The following is a 6,029-nucleotide window of genomic DNA, read 5'->3' on the forward strand; positions in this document are numbered from 1 at the left end:
TTTTGGGTGCAAATCCAAGAAGGAAACCCAATTAACCCCAATAGCCTGGGTAAAGAAAGTGGTTTATCCTTTCGCAATTAGATGGATTTGTCTGCTTAATTTTCATCACATCCAAAGTCTGATATCTTTCTTCTTTCACAGAGTCGCTGTCCATCTGCCTGGTGCCTGAAAAAGGCCACTGGCAGAAGGGACGAGACCTCGCGAAATGCCTGCTGTTCCATGTGGAAGAGACGCACCTACGTGGGAGTAGCAGTGGCTGCTTCTCAGCTCCTGGATGTACTGCATCTGCTGATTGCTTAGCTTTCTTCACCCTGCTCTCTTGTGGCACCACGGGTCCACTGAATGAATAACATATGCACCGCTCAGCCCACTGAAAGTGCTAAATATTTAGCATGGCGACATTAGGGTCACACCAAATTATTTGGCATGGGGTGAATATTCCGATATAGTCTTTCAGACTAAAGAGAAATAATTAGTGGCAGACCTAAGAAAACACTTAACACATATAACAAAACTAATGCTGAGTATATTTCAAAACTAAGTTCAATATCCTTTATGAAGACGTGAAGATATCAGAGCTAGAAGTGGGAGGGGCTTATTCCCTCTGAAAGGACATTAGTGCTCCACCCTCTAAAAATGCCATTGTTTGACTGGTCTCCCTCTCAAAGCCTAAGCATTTGCTTTGCGTGCAGTGTACTTTTATTTATTTATTTCCGAACCAAGAACTAACTTTGATGTTAAATCGGGCTTTAATCTGCTACTCAAAGTCTGGGCCAGCACCTCTGGCTAACCTGAGGACCATAAGGAATCGTTTCCTGACTGGCCCGGCCTTTGATTCCTTGAGTGCTTTCACTGTCATTAAGTCTCATTAAGGCTGATCATTTTATTAAAGGTGGTGATGTGGTGTGATAGAGGCCCTGCATTATTCATCCCCCCCTCCTCCTGATACGCCAAAATACTGTGCTGAAACAAAGACGTCTCCTGCTATGTAGGTCACTTCCTCCTTTTTGCAGGAAAGAGGAACTCGACAGAGGAGCAGGAGAAAGAGAGGAGAAGGATGAGTTCTTATTATAGCACACGCGCGCTTGTAAGCTACAGTGGATAAGCCATCCTCAGCCTGTGAAGTGGGCTGACTCACACGCGAACGCTGGGCCAAGTGTGGCTTAAACAGAGGTAGCAGCAGTCCTGATAGAAGAAATGAGAGTAGGTGAGAGAAGGGGCCTAGAGCTAGGCTTGGAGAAGAGAGGCACATTTTCACGCTGAAGAATGGAAGTGCTGAGGAGGGAGAGGAGACGTTCCGTCCCGCCTGCTCTCGTTAAACTACTCGGCAGTTGAGTGTTAGAACACTCATGAATATGAGCATGAGCGCTTGAATAGCCATAACAAAACACACTTTCCCCCCATTTCATGCAAGTGTATTCTGGAATAGGTCAACACGGTCTCAGCACCATTAACAGAGAACAACATTTCTCTTATTTTCCCCATATAGCTAAGCTCTTTGCACCAGGAATACAGTGGAGGTAAGCTGAAACTCCAAGAAAAAGGTATGTGATTGTAGAGTGTATGGTTGCGCACCATGGACAGCTCATTCTCTTTAACACTGTAGCATCCACAGCTCGCACACACATACAGCGGTGTGCCATGACAACGCAAGTCAAAGCAGCAAATCTGTTTTTTTTCACAATCTGATCCATGCTGTCAAGAACCTGTGCAGACATAGTCATTCTTCACTGACAAATAGGATAGAAGCATGAATCTTTCTCTCAGTAGAAGCAGCTACAGATGAAGTTACCTTCAAATCAGTTCCTTAAGACAATTTTGAGCCATATGATTGATAAAAGATAACAAAAAACATACTACTACTACTAATAATAATCACTACAATATGTCACAAAGGTCACTAGTTTATTTTGTTTTTTGCTAGCTACAGAGTACACTGGATAGGACTTGACCAAACAGTATGTATTCACCTAATTAAATTGTTTAATTTCTCACGGAATGCTCCTTTAATGTCCTGCCTGTAAAATGAATTCGCTCAATATTTCTCGTTTCCGCATTGTTCAAGTCCCTCACTGAATGGCAGAAACGAAAGCAATTACAGTCCTGCAGATCCAATTACCTGTTCGGAGTGTCAGCAGAAGCCCATAAATAATAGCACACTCCCATTCTTGCCTGTTTAGTAAGCAACGAACAATGAGTGTCACGCCAGACAAAGGCATGTAGAGTGTATTTATGCCTCCATCAGTCATTGCGATTAAACCATAAAGGAAAGACCTTTTAGATGTCTTTGTTAGTGATATGACTAAATAAAAATTAATTATCTTGTCTTCTAAAAGATGTTCTTTAAAAGAAAATAAAAAGGAAAAATGTTTAAATATATGCAGAGTAGATGGAGTTTACAATTCATTGTAACACTTGATATTCCAGTTATTTTGCTGGACCAAAAGCACATCATCGTAGGAGGAACGATGCTGAATAAGCTGCTTATTTCACAGGCTTCCCCCAATCTGAAGGCTGTTTGTCACTAAGCAGCTATTCTTGCTAAGAAAATGAACGTCAAAGACAGTCGACGATATTTGAATACAAATATGTGGAACAATATTCTCTACCTCGCTGCAAAAACCCGTAGAGCTCCTCACGACTGGAGCGCAGAGACCAGCGCCGACGGCAGCATCCTACTGGCAGACAATGCCATTCTGCAGCTATGCAGCCTTTTCTCTCTATGCGGGAGCAATAAGCGCTTCATTAGCCTTTTCTCTCTATGTGGAGTAATAAGCGTTTCATTAGCCTTTGGCCTGCTTCTGTGAGGGAGTGGGGATGGGTTGGCCAAGACCCTTCATCCACGGTTCTCTTAAAAAAAAAAAAAAGCACCATATGTTTTTTGTTTAAGGGAACCACCTATGCCAGAAATGTTAAAAACAGAAGTAGGTTGGCAAAACAACAAGGGAACACCAACCATCCAACGCTGCTCTCAGTGGAATCCCGAAACGCTTTTGTATCCCTCAAAGACCTACTTACCATGAATAGTCATGTTCAGGTGCAGACGAGCCAATTAGCAGACTATGTTTAGATAGGGCAGGCCTGTGGAATGCCAATCATGGGTGAAGGTAAGCTGCTCCTGCAGGTGGCAAGAAGTCCTCTTCTCCTTTCCTTCCCAAGGGCCCCCCCACACCTGGCCACGTGAGTCTTCCCAACACCCCCCGCAAAACAGCACAATCTCTCCACACAAGCTCCACCCTGCCAAGGCCAACGCACTGGCATCTGATCATTCGTTCCGCTCCGTGCTCTCCCTCTCCTTTATTCTAGCCCAGCCACGATACTGTTTGCGTGCCTTTTCCCCCCTCTTCCTTTCAGAGAAGGATTATGCATATTTCTGAATGCTAATGAGCGCCGCTCGCCGGTAATCATCACCTGGGCTCCCCCAAGGTTGCTCTCCTACACAGAAGACATGAATAAATTATTAAATGAAGTCTAATTTCATTTGCAGAGCAGCTGAATCCAATTTTGCCGTTGCTTCGTGCAGGCCGCACATCAGTGACCCTGAGGTTTTAATATGAGTATTTAAATATGACAGAGACAAGAACACAACAATAGGGGCATGCTAGAGAGCCCTCAACCAAGCCCAAAATAAAAATAATTCAGTAAAAGACAGAATGAGTCACAATGCATGGCATATAAAGTAGTTCTTAGAAGGAAGTCTGCTATTGTGCACACTATTCGGGTTCAACCTTTCACTGTATTTCTGAAACATTACAGTTGAAAGTCTATACTGTTGCCTGTTGTTGGCTTGTTTTTAATTTATACAGCTGAATCCAAAATACTCATCCTTTGGGAATTTCAAAACCTCTCATGTTTTATATAATATAACATTACATTATATTACATTACATGACAGCCACAACCACAACAATTCCTCCATTGGAAGGGACCACAAGTGAAATTTACATAATCTTACATAAAACGGTAATACTGCACACTTGCTCAAGGGTTCTCCTATGTCCAGCTGGCCTCTCATCTGTCACACTGGTTTAGTACAGGACTGTGTGCACTCCTCTCAGTTATCTTCAGTGTATATTTTCATTGCCAGACGCAGCAGTAAAAAAATGTTTGCTGACACCACCACTCCTGGAGCTTATTAACGGGGTACCCAGGACTGAGCACAGAACAGGGATGGACTGTTTGCCGTGGGGGAGTCCTGTCCACCGTCTGCAGTCTAACATTATGGAAACAGTTGCATTGCTGGGAGACTTTCACACACTCCCCCCTTCACCCCCCCCCCGATACAATTCAACAATGAAGCATGCTGGAATCACCCAAGATGTCAGGAACCACAATAACGCAAACCTCAAAATAAAATCAAATGGGACATCATTAAAATTTCAAAACGACTGAAGCAGCTCAAGGGCTTCTCACCCTTGTTGATGTCATTTTTCAAAGCTACCATAGAGAGCATCCTTAGATCTTCGCTAACAGTCTGATTTGGATCTGCAGCTGCACCTTTCAAGGGTAAGCCTCAGGATGGGATGTTAAGTATGCAGAAGAGCTGACTGGATGCCATTTGTACAATCCCATTCAACTTCGGGATGAAGAAAGATTCAGGAAAGATGCTGTAACATCATAACCCCAACCGCACAAGATGTCAAGTATATAGATATATCCAAAACCTTATATTTCATTTAAAAACCTGAAATGCATAGCAAATACACTTACATTTTACCCTTTGTATGCATTTCTATAGACTCTGGATGTCATGAAAGTGGTGTGTTTGGATCATGAGCAGTTTCTTTTTGTTCTTTCAAACTTTCCTCTTTTCTTCACTGTGGTCTCATCTGTCTCTGTAATTGTAAAGGCGTTCTTGTGTACTTTACAACAAACTGTAGCCTGGCTATTGTTCTTGAGGCTTACTATGGGTTTGCATCTTCTGGTAAACCTTCTGAGCTCAAACCGGTCTCCTCGTCTCTTGATTTTGTCGAATGTTTCAGTCTGATGACGGCCCATTTTACTGTCACTGACACTTCTTTCCGCATGTCCCTTATGTTGACAAACAACAACAAACTGCAGATGCAAATGACACCGTTAGACTTTTTGTTAGCACTCTTGCACATGAATTAATGATGCAAAGACACACACTGGCCCAAGAAACAGCTGAGAAGCTGTCCGTACTACTAAGGAAGCTGATTCCTATATGGTTCCCTCAGTATCTAGGGAAAAAGATGACATTAAGCAGGAGTTTGAAGTTAGCTGATGTAGAGGCTATACATGTTCCTGACCTTGATTACATTAATCTGCTTCAGAAAGATCTGCTTCAGTCCTGTGCGTGATACAAACAATCCTGTTTCAGTCCTCTGTATAATAAAAATATTTTTATAGTACACTGTATGGCAGAAACAGTGCAGCCTCCACTATATTTCTTATGACACATGTATCCATTTATTTCAGCACCTAATACATTCTTGTTTTCTTCTCACTCTTCCCTTCTACAGCCCCTGGGGTGGTAGGCACTGGTGGCTGCCAAGGCAGCGCGTGTCTCCTAAGCGGGCCGCTCAGGCTCGGCGGAGAAGCATGGGCATGCGGCCGGAGTTGGAGCGGGGAGTGCAGGCCGCCTTGCGCCATGCCTCCCCGCCTGTCAGGCTGATCACACGCGCCCGACTGCGCTGCCACACACCAGCGCACCCGTCAGCAGCAGGCGGGGGAGGGACCTGGGCCATGCGGATAGTGCAACAGTGACAGGCAATAAAATTCAGAGTTAAGGAGGAGGCGAGAAAAAGAAAGGGAGAGAAAGGGACGGGGGGGGGGTAGCATGAGCGAGCGACACTCAAAACTCTCAACCCATTTTAACCTCACTCTACCAGCGCTGGCAGTAGAGAGGGAGAACACTACGGCAGAGTGCTGGGCCTCAGTGGCTGCAGATGCACATAAAGACATTAGGAATTCAGCAGAGTCCCACAAGCCCTGCTGCAAGCTCACGCGACCTCAGCCCACCCCAGCCCGCCGAGATCAGGAGAGCCAAGCTTCGGTTGAAACAGCCT

This window comes from Electrophorus electricus, chromosome 13, assembly GCF_013358815.1.
Source record: "Electrophorus electricus isolate fEleEle1 chromosome 13, fEleEle1.pri, whole genome shotgun sequence".
NCBI lineage: Eukaryota > Metazoa > Chordata > Actinopteri > Gymnotiformes > Gymnotidae > Electrophorus > Electrophorus electricus.